We start from the raw sequence: 11,078 nt of genomic DNA on the forward strand, positions 1-11,078 counted from the left end.
TGTCAAATTTTATGTAAACTACAACGGTCATCCCTGCCCATTAACTGTGCCATTGATCTGAGGAGTTCCTTTTTCTCCATTCAGGGACGTGGAAAGATGATCGCAGCGATGCCATTCATCTCAAGTGCATAGGGTTAGAGCAAAATGATTTAAGACGTATTTTGATACACTTCACTCAAGCCATGGTAAAACTTTTGGAAATATCACTGGCTCCAGGCAAAATATAACCTTGTAATAATTGTCATGTTCTTTAAACTTTTCTCTCCCCATATAAGAGCCAACCCTGTATTGTTTAAGCAAATAGCATGTTAATGAAATAATACCAGACAATTCACAGCCATCCGTGGAAAGACAAGAGAAACAGAATTAACGTAACTTTGAAATACAAGGGAAGGTACGGTGTCAGGAATACAGTCAATATAGAGACAAACAGCCTGGTTAAGATATTATTGCCAAAGAAGACAGAATATTGCTTCTGGTAGTGTTATCTTCTCCACCATGAATAAGCTCTAAAATATCCCTGCTTTTGTGTCATTCATTCCAAATTCCAAATTCTGAATTCCAAATGGGAGCTTCAGACTGACTAAATTCAATTTACATGGCCCTGCCCGATTTGCTAAGGCGTGAGAGTAATTATTTGGTTCTATTGATTTAATCATCTGTTCTCAGTCAGCATAATGCAACGATTCTTCAAGAAACAGCAAACAGAATCACCTACATTCCCAAAAGACCTCACCCAAAATCTCATTAGTTACTGCATCAACTGGTTCCAAGCCAAGATGTCCAGGGGAAGCAAATTACTCCTCTAGCTCAGGCACTCTTCTGCTTCTATATCCCACAAACATACAGACAACAACAACAACAATAAGCCACTACGAAAGTCCCCCATTTAAAAACAAGGAAAATAATATGAAACTAAACATAAAATTAGTTTGAACAAATAGCTATATGTGTACCTCAGAAAAAAGCTAGATAGAGGCTGCAATATTCATTTCTACAATCAGTTATATGATTGTAATCAATTACTTTAAACTTCTCTCTCTTTTCCCCCCCAATTCTTTGGTCTTTTTTTGACACACAAAAAGCTGTACATATTTAGTATACACCTTGTTGAGTTTGGAGATAAGTCTATATCCATGAGACACCATCACCACAATCTATACCTCATATCCACCATCTCCAAAAGTATCCTCCTTTTTTCATTAGCATTCCATATTTCCTTTGCTTAGTGGCGTAAAACAACCCACATACAAGGTGTGATCAAACAATATGGTGAATATTTAAATTAAAAACAATTTATTACAGTAAAAGACACATTGCCATTAACCCCCCTTAATATACTTCCCCTCGCTTCGAACACACTTATCCCATCGTTCTTGCCACTTTCTGAAGCAGTTCTGGAAGTCCTCTTTCGTGAGTGCCTTTAGTTGCACTGTCATGGCTGCCTCAATGTCCTGAATCATTTGACTTTGGGGAAGAGTCAAAGAAGTCACTGGTGCCAGATCCAGTGAATATGGTGGATGAGGAAACACCATAATGTTTTTACGTGACAGAAATTGCCATATACCAGAGGCGATGTGTGACAAAGAGCATGATGGAGGATGATTCACAGCACACTTTAAAACACACCTTCTCTCAACGGGAGCTAACACCTGACTGACTGCACCAAACAAGGTGAAACTTGTCACACACCGTTACTAAGGACTGACGTGCCACTTCTTGTATTGAAGATCCCTGCCTTTCAGTTGGATGGCACTCGCAGCAGCATTCACCGTAGTTTTTGATCACAACAGAAAGGCTCCATGTCACACATCATTTCTGGTATGGTGATTTCTGTCAAATAAAAACATTGCGGTGTGTTCTCATCCACCTTATTCACTGGATCTGGCACCATGAGACTTCTGGTTCTTCCCCAAAGTCAAAATGATTCAGGACATCGAGGCAGCCACAACAGCACAACTAAAGACACTCAGGCAAGAAGACTTCCAGAACTGCTTCAGAAAGTGGCAAGGATGATGGGATAAGTGTGTTCGAAGAGAGGGGAGTATTTTGAGGGGGATTAATGGCAATGTGCTTTTTACTGTAATATTTTTTTCATATTTAAACATTCACTGTTTTCTTTGATCATCCCTCGTATGTATTATTTTATAGTTCTAAAATGTGTCTTCCTGTAATACAATCAAGATGTTGGCAGGGTTGCATTTCTTCTGTAGGATTTAAGGGAAAACCCAGTTCGGTTTCTCTGTCTTCTAGAGGACTCATGATTCCTTGGCTTATGTTCCCTAGCTCCAACCTTAAAGCCAGGTGTCTAACATCTCCAAATCTCTAACTCCCACCCTCCTACCTACTTTTACAGGGACACTATGAATACTGGGACCACCTGGGCAATCCTTACTTTAATAGCACCAGCCATGTCCCTTTTGCAGGTAACATAATCACAGAGTCTGAGAATTAAGATGTGGACATGTTGGAGGACCATTATCATGCTTTCCATATGTTTAAACCAAAACCTCATTGCTGTGTGACATAAGTACTTTTTGTCCCTGCACTTTAAAATAGTTGTAGTAGTTCCTATTAACATTTACTCCTGGTTTGGGTACTAATAGGAGAAGGAAACCATAAAATAATCCACTTAGTTTCATCCACACTCCTCCCCTGGCCCACTACACAGCCCAGGCACGTAAAGAGTTGATATATAGAGTTAACATCTCCATTTATGAAGGAACTTCTCCCCCTCCCCACTCCTTCTATCCTCTGGTGTAATTATTTCTCTCTTTGGGCTAAATCAATAGTCTCCAGAAACTATGAGGTGGGAACTTCATACGTATAGGTAACTGGGTGTGATGGTAACAGATGTCATCCCAGTAGTTACCATCATGGTTCCTTAACCTGAGTACTTTGGCAAAGGAAGAAACAAACCATATATTAATAACTGAATAAAAACATGTAATTTTTAATTTTTTACTGATATCACTCTATTCTTGCAAACTTCTGTGAGACTTAGGTGTGGCAGAGACCACACAAGCCTTTGCAGTGAAGATATCCGTGTTGTTGATTCTACATATAGTATCTGCCTCTGTCAAAATAACTTTTTTTTTTTTTTTTTAAATTAGGACACTGGTCAAGCCCAGAGATGACAAGTAAAACAGGTTGTTGCAGGACTACTAGTTTCCACTGAATATCCCTTTGTTTTTTTCATCGTTCGTTATAGAATCCAAATTTTATCTACAGCAACAATATGTCCAGGTGAAATACTGCTTTCTTTGTTCCTCACGTAGGTGAGACCACATGGCTAAATTCTAGTCAGTGATATAAAAATAAAAGTATTGTGAAAGATTTCAAAAACATTTGTGTAAAGCATTCTGGCTTAAATGGTATGTGGGTCCATTTGTACTGTAGCTTTTCCTTATTCCTGTTTTTTGATATGCAAATAAGGAACCCCCTTCTACTACAGGACTTCTGAGCATCATTGGATCTGCTGAGTCATAAAGCTGAATACCAAATTGCTCCAACTGAAACCTAAAGGTTAGGCAAAGGATTTAAAAGTGAAATTTTTCAATAACAACTCAATGAACTAGAATAGTACACTCAAATGTAATTTGAATTGCATCTAATTTTTTATTAAAAACTTTAGCAGTTTTAACTCATTGTTACTGAATTAGTTCTGTGATGCTTCAGTCTGTCCCTTTGAAGGGGCTATCCCTGGTATATCACAAATCACTGTATTTGTAGAAAGTTTAGCAAGGGGGGAAAATCTCTGTATTTTCATGGACTTTTTGTTGTATGTTCCTGGATAAGAATTTTCTTATCAAGACCTTTAATGGCAATAATATCTACTTCCTGTTTTCCAAGATTTTTCAAAATTAGACAGTGGCTGAAAATTGGAAGTGCCCTGCTAAGCTGCTATCCCTGTCAGGTGAAAGCAGAATGCTTTTTTTTATGGTTGCTGTTTACTGGTTTAGAGGGAGCAAAAGTTATCTCTGGATCAATAACAGCATACCAGATGCCAGGGGCTGCATTGATTTGCTGTAGCAAAGAAACCACATTTGGGATAATAGTTGCAATTGTAAAACCACCTAATTAAGTTCATGATAAAGCTCTATAATTCTTCAGGACAAATCTTAGCCTAGGCCAAACTGAATAGTTAGATGGAAATGTAATAGGGATTACCGCATCTGAAAGTTTCTAGTTTTATGATCTGTGATTCCCACAGCAATGCAGGGTTGTTTTTGATTCAATATTTATACAGAGAAGTATTCCAGAACTTCCATTCAGTCTTTCTTTTAATCGTGAGTTTTTCCAATGTACGAAAGCAAATACGAGGATTTTTTTTTTTTTTTTGCTGAGAACATGTATTCCTACTATTCACTATAAATGGGCTACATTTCAATGGATGGGTTCTGTTGGACCTAATGTAAACTGACTAGTTTAAAAATTGTTACATCATAAGCTGTTTCCACATTTTCTGGTGAGCTTCAGTGACAAATGTGTACAAAAACAACCATGATTATCTCAGAACAAGCTTATCAGAGTTCAGTTAAACACACACACACACACACACACACACACACACACACACACACACACACACCCCCCAATACAAGGCTAATAGGAATAAGGGTTTTGATATGGAATTCAAAATACTCATATATGCAAATAAGGGAATAACTGAAAAGGTAACGTCACAATCTACAAAAGTAAGTTATCCCAAATAATCTCCAATTTGGGATATTATCTCCTGATATTATCCCAAATAATCTCCATATTTTCCTTTATGCTGTACACTGTTACTTGGACAAATAGGTGCAGATCACTTTAGGGCAGGGTTACGGGGAGAATCATAGTAAAGTTATCCATGATGTGATTATGACATCCTTCCTTAGGTGAGCCCAGTCTCCCTTCATTCACAAATGGTTCCTTTAACTGATAACTGGTGAAGGTTTGTAACTCGGTATTTTAATGGTTAGTAACCAACTTCACTGGAAATGAAAATTTTGTTTTTCTGTTTCTTTGACTATCAATTCCAAGTAGCACCTTGTCTGTTCATCTCATTTATTCCTATAAACACCATAAACAATTGCTATGAAGACCCTTTTGTTTACCATGTTTATCCTTTCCCTTCTTGAGGTTAAAACCATGTCCATTTGGCTTCTGAACAAGTGGGAGCTAAGTGTGTCTACTTCCCATTTGGCACCTTGCTATCTTCTCATCCCCATTTGAAATCAAGGGTGTTTCTTTCAACTACGGAATCTCACATCAGAAGGCAAAGCTACAGAGCAGAGACATTTAAGCATTTTTCAAAGATGCTGTTCTCCTCTCACCAGCTGGGGAGAAAAGAGTAAATTTAGCAGGTCTGAGACCGCTTTCCTTAGAAAGGCCTACTTGTAAGGTTGGAACTTGGCTGACTTCTGGTGACCTGAATCATAGAAGAGTTCTCACAATTCCTAGAACTGATAAAAATGGCTCACTGTCTAGATGGTACGTACAAACAATAAGGTTTATGCTGAACACCTGCTCTTCTTCTGGAAATCTAAAATTTTGGTATTTGCTTAAAAAAAAAAAAAAAAGAAGAAGAAAGAAAAGAAAGTGACTATTAACCAGGTCCCAATAAAAACATTGGCCATTGAATCTCTAATGAGCTTCCCAGGAGACAACATTTCATACATGTTGTCACAACTCCTTACTAGAGGAATTAAACATACCCTGTGGGACTCCACTGGGAGAGGACTCTTGGAAGATTGAGCTCGGTTTTCCCCGGACGTTCCCCCACGCACATTTTCCCTTTGCTGATATGCTTTGTACCCTTTTGTGATAATAAATCATAATTGTGAGTAGAACTACATGCTGAATCCTGTGCATCCTCCTAGTAATTCACTGAATCTGGGAATGGTCTTGGGCAATCCCTACACACCAATATATTTCTTCAGACTTTGGTAGAGGAATTGTTTATAGGATCCTCTAGCACGGGAGGGGTAGTAGGAGTGGTGAGTTACATATTTAAAGTACACCACATCATTTTTATTTTCCTAAATCATTGTTTTCATTTTCCAAAACAAAACCAAGGAAATTTTGGAACCTCACCTTTATTTACTGCAGCGTCCAATTTTCAGCCAAGTGTGCAAAAATTTGAACAATGCCCCACTGTTAGAGTTATCAAAACTAATCCAGAAATATATATCTCCATTAATATATCTCCATTAATAAATTCAGACTGATTTGAAATCTTATTCTTCTCTTCTTGTTGAGCATGACTGGAATCTATCCCCACATAATTCTCAATATATTTTACATACATAAATTAGAAAACTCTTTCAGTTACTTTTATTAATACTTATTCTTTTGTAGTTTGTAATTATTCCTCTACTCCCAACAACATGTCTGAATTTGATTCTAGATATAATTTCAGAGATAAAGAGAAACAAATTTGAGGCCAAAAGAAGAGAATTTGTTTTATCTCCCTTGTAATTCCCTACATTTAGGACATTACAATTTATTTAATAAAGAGAGAAAAGAAAAAAGAAAAAACAGCCTCATCAGCAATGAGAAAAGGGCACTTCCGTTATCAAGGTAAACAGCAACATTTTGGAGATTTAGAGAGATAAAATCTCCATACTCTATATCTTACATCCAATTCTCGATATCCGACACTTAAATAATACATGCCCTAAATTCTACAAGAGTCCAAGTGAGGGTGCAAAACAAGTAACATTTTAATTCAGTAACCTGAAGGATAACACTTCACATTAGCTTTTCGGTTATTTCAGTTTGCAACATCAGAATACAGAGACCAATTTTGGATAGAAATAGAAAGCCTGAAGCACTCTCTTGGTGACTCAGGTTATTAGTTGTCTGAACTGGTCATTTCATTTTGTAAGCCCTCCAAGTTCAATATTAGCAGTTATCTCACCCTAGCATTCCTTCTGCCTGTCATACTGTTCTATGGAATTGGCAATTCTATCCTCAACCACTTATTTTCATTGGGCAATTATTTCTAGATAGCTATGCATGATTATTTAGTTATTTCTCTATTATATGTTATGTGTCCTTTTATCCAAATTCTGATTATTAAATTCATGCCTCAGTTATACAAGATAACCAACACACTTTAATTCCCTACATCTAGATGTCATTACCTATAAGAAGCTGTTTAGATGCAGGTAATGTCAACTTAAACTGCATCTGGCTAACTTAAAAATGGAATTTATTGGAAAGCTATGGGGTGGCTCAAAGAAACAATGAAAAGCTAGAAAATTCACCTCAGAAAACTAGCAAAAATCAAGGACATCTAGGTAACTGAATTATTCACGAGCAAGAACATAACTCAGAAAAAAACTTGGTTGGGGGGCCCCCACCACTGCACATTACCTGTCTCATGCTTATTGAAGTGTTACTGTTACCAGCAGAAGAATGAATTTTAAACTGTTTCTGTTTCTTTTTACACTGATTCATTAAATTCCTGTTTCTTGTGGGGGTATCAGATTGGCCAAGCCTTGGTTACCTACCGGCACACATGGTGTATCTGCCCTTTTTAGCTTCGGAAGTAGAGTGTTCTAGGGAGTGAAGGATTCCTGCCCCTGAAAAGATTCATAATATGATGGATTCCCAAAACATATTGTTAGGTCTCTGAATGTCAGAGACCTTGACTTAATGATAGGTCTCTGAATGTTAGGTCTCAGAGACCTTGACTTACAGACAGAGACATGTCTGCAACAAAACAACAAAATGGCTGTTGGCCTGCACCGGCAGACAGAGCCAAATTTGGAATAACAGAAAACGCCACAAAACAGCTACTGGCTTTGCAGGCAGTCAACATTTTCTGTTCAAACAATGCTACTCTGTCAGCACAGCCCCTATAAAACCCTCCTCACCCCCTGCTTCGGGGCTGCAAGTCTCCTTTAGGCATGCAGCCCAGACTGTAGTGGTCTTTGCTCAGCCCAATATGCTTTTCTCTCTTACAATAAAAACTTTCTTAACTTGCCTGACCATACGGTTTCCTTTATTGGCTGACCTTTCACATATTGCCCATTATCTTAATTCCATTCCTACTTGCATAATTTATATAAGTTGCCTGTCCTCCAACCCCAGAAACTTAAATGGATAACTCATTTTCTATAGTTTTAGGCTGTATCACCATTTAGAAGCAGGATACCAAAGATTATGAAAGAGATCTACACTTAGTTAACGTAGCGTAAAAGTGAATCCGATTTGCATTACTGATTTTGGCTTAATTGCAAAATGTTTCCCCTAGTACACACATTATTTGGGGATTCTTCTTTGGATACCAACATAAAGAGACACAAATATAAAGAATGACAGCAAGCTGGTTAAGTCTGCAAGGGAATTACTGGAAAAGGTAAACAAAGCATACATTTAATGATGGCGTCTCACAGACAACACTTATCTGTGAGAAAAGGATCTCTATTAATCAGGCTTTCTTTATTCTCCAGTAAAGACCTACTTTATATATCCCTGTCTCTTCTTTTTTCATTGAAAAGTTGTGGATTTATGATGTAAACTGGATAAAATTGTAGCTATGCCAAAGCTTTACTGCTACCACTATTACTACTAATCTACTACCGGCTAGTATGTGCTCAGGCTTATTATGTGCCATACCCACATAACCAGTTCTAAAGGCTTTGCATGCAATACCTCATGTTCCACTCCCTCTCCAAAATCCTGTGAGTTCCTGATTATGGCTTCCCACAGTGATTGATGCAGAAAACAATGACTTTTCTTTATGTAAGGAAACAAATTAAAAGACCTTTGGAACCACACTAATTGAATTTTGTTCAGTATTTTTTTTATAGACATGTGACCAATTTGGTCGTCTTTCTCAAATGTTTATTTTCTTGTTCATAGAGTGCATTGTAAAGCGCACTCTTTTTATGTATACCCTTCGAATCATTCTCAATGAGTCTCTGGAGATGTTTCTCTGAGAACATATTCATTTTGAATGCAACTCTCAGCTTATTTTGAGTTAAAAATAAGCTTCCTAAATTCTGGTATTCAATAAGCTATGTTATTTGGAGAATTAAGCTGGATTTCTGACAGTTTGGGGATGAGGGTTTTAGCCTGTTTTTCAAAAAATTCTTTGTATCATCTTGCGATTTCTGAATGATATATTTATTTGTGTAACATACTCCAATCTGTAAGTTTCTCCTCACATAACTGCTGTACAAATCAGTCAGGCTTCAGCTTAGGTGGCATTTCAGGAAGGTACTGTTTCCTTCTTTCTCTTCCCCTAATCACATCACATCGATATGTCAAGGCATCTGTTTGAAAGTTACTCATTTTAATCAGCCTTACACACTACTGGGAAAGTATTTGAATCTTCTGTAAAAAAAAACCACACACACCCACAAAAAAAAAACAGAAAATAAACTGTGATATCAATTCTATTTTCCTGATATCCATGTTGCCAAATCCACTTACAATCCAGTTTGCTGGCTTATTTAAAACTTAGTGGGTGCACATGGGGAATATAGTCAGTAATATTGTAGAAACTATGTATTGTGTTAGATGGGTACTAGATTTATCGGGGGTATCACTTCATAAATTATATAAATGTCTAACCACTATGCTGTACACCTGAAACTAATATAAAACTGAATGTCAACTATAATTTTTAAAAAGTCATGGGGTTTTGTACAACATAGGGAATATAGTCAATAATATTGTAATAACTATGTACTATGTAATAACTATTTAATAACTATGTCAGATGGGTAATAGACTTATTGGAGTTAACACTTTATGAGGTATATGTTGCTTCATACACCTAAAACTAAAAGACAAACAAACAAAAACAGTGGGTTCTCAATACTAAGCCTACTATTTATTCACTTTCTCTTGTGTTCTTTCAACAAATTTTTAAATATTACATATGGCTCTCCAGACCCTGTATTTTATTTTGATCACTTTTGACCATCTTCTTCTAAGATTATGTTTCATTTCATTTTTTACTACTTAATGAGAATTAGGCTCAAGTTGATCTTTCCGACAAATATTATTTGATGGCCGTCTTTGAACTATGGACTGTGATATGTGCTGGGTGTGACACTGGTCATCAATACAGATAGAGATACAATCCTGGATTCACATTGTACAAGTCACCTTGCAAGTGAAATGAAGATGAATAAACCCTAGGTGTTCTAAGAGGTAATGGTGAGAGTATATAGTTTCTAGACAGCACATACGAGAGACAGCATGCCCAAGTAGAGGAACTGAGGAATGTCAGGAAAAAAACACAAAACAAAAGCGACAGTTCTTCAGAACAAAAGTCTTTACTCCCTGGCCTACTTCAGATGTTCTGCAGCACTTTGCACATTCAAAAAATAATGTGAGGCTCTTTCATTTCAGCTGTCAACATGCTATCCAGACCACAGAAGACCCGGAAACTCTGGGGCCATGTGAGCCATGACCAAGGTCACATTGGTAATCACCGGAAGCACCCAGGAGGCTGAGATAATGCTGGTGGCAGGCATCACCACAGGATCGATCAACTTTGACAAGTATCACCCAGATTACTTTGGTAAAGTTGGTTTGAGGTGTTACCATTTAAAGAAGAACCAGAGCTTCTGCCCAAAACTTAACCTTGACAAACTCTGAACCTTGGTCAGTGAGCAGACACGGGGAAATGCTGCCAAAAACAAGACTGGAGCTGCTCCCATCACTGCCGTGGCACGATCAGGCTACTTACTGCCAAGTTCTGGGGAAAGGAAAGCTCCCAAAGCAGCCCGTCATCTGAAGGCCAAATTCTTCAGCAGAAGAGCTGAGGAGAAGATTAAGGGCGTTGGAGAGGCCTGTGTCCTGGTAGCTTGAAGCCACATGGAAGGAAGTTCATTAAATGCTCAAGTGTTTTTCTCTTCAAAAAATAAAAATTAATAATGATAACAATAATAATAGAAGTGATTAACATGTATGGAAAAATGTTGAGAAGTTTTGATTTCGTTCATCCTAGTCCAAAAACTTCTGAGAAATGTGAAATTAAACGGATTCATACTTTTTTTGTTGAATCATCTTTTACAATACCTATAATAAATGCAAAACCTCAAAAAGTCAGTTTTAAAAAATGCGGA

General features: G+C 37.4%; 1 pseudogene; it reads left to right on the top strand.

Moving 5' to 3' along the window:
* The first annotated feature begins 10,367 nt into the window (after window positions 1-10,367).
* On the top strand, window positions 10,368-10,821 carry LOC109446154 (large ribosomal subunit protein uL15; annotated as a pseudogene).
* Window positions 10,822-11,078: the final 257 nt, after the last annotated feature.

This window comes from Rhinolophus sinicus, linkage group LG04, assembly GCF_036562045.2.
Source record: "Rhinolophus sinicus isolate RSC01 linkage group LG04, ASM3656204v1, whole genome shotgun sequence".
NCBI classification, from domain to species: Eukaryota; Metazoa; Chordata; class Mammalia; order Chiroptera; family Rhinolophidae; genus Rhinolophus; species Rhinolophus sinicus.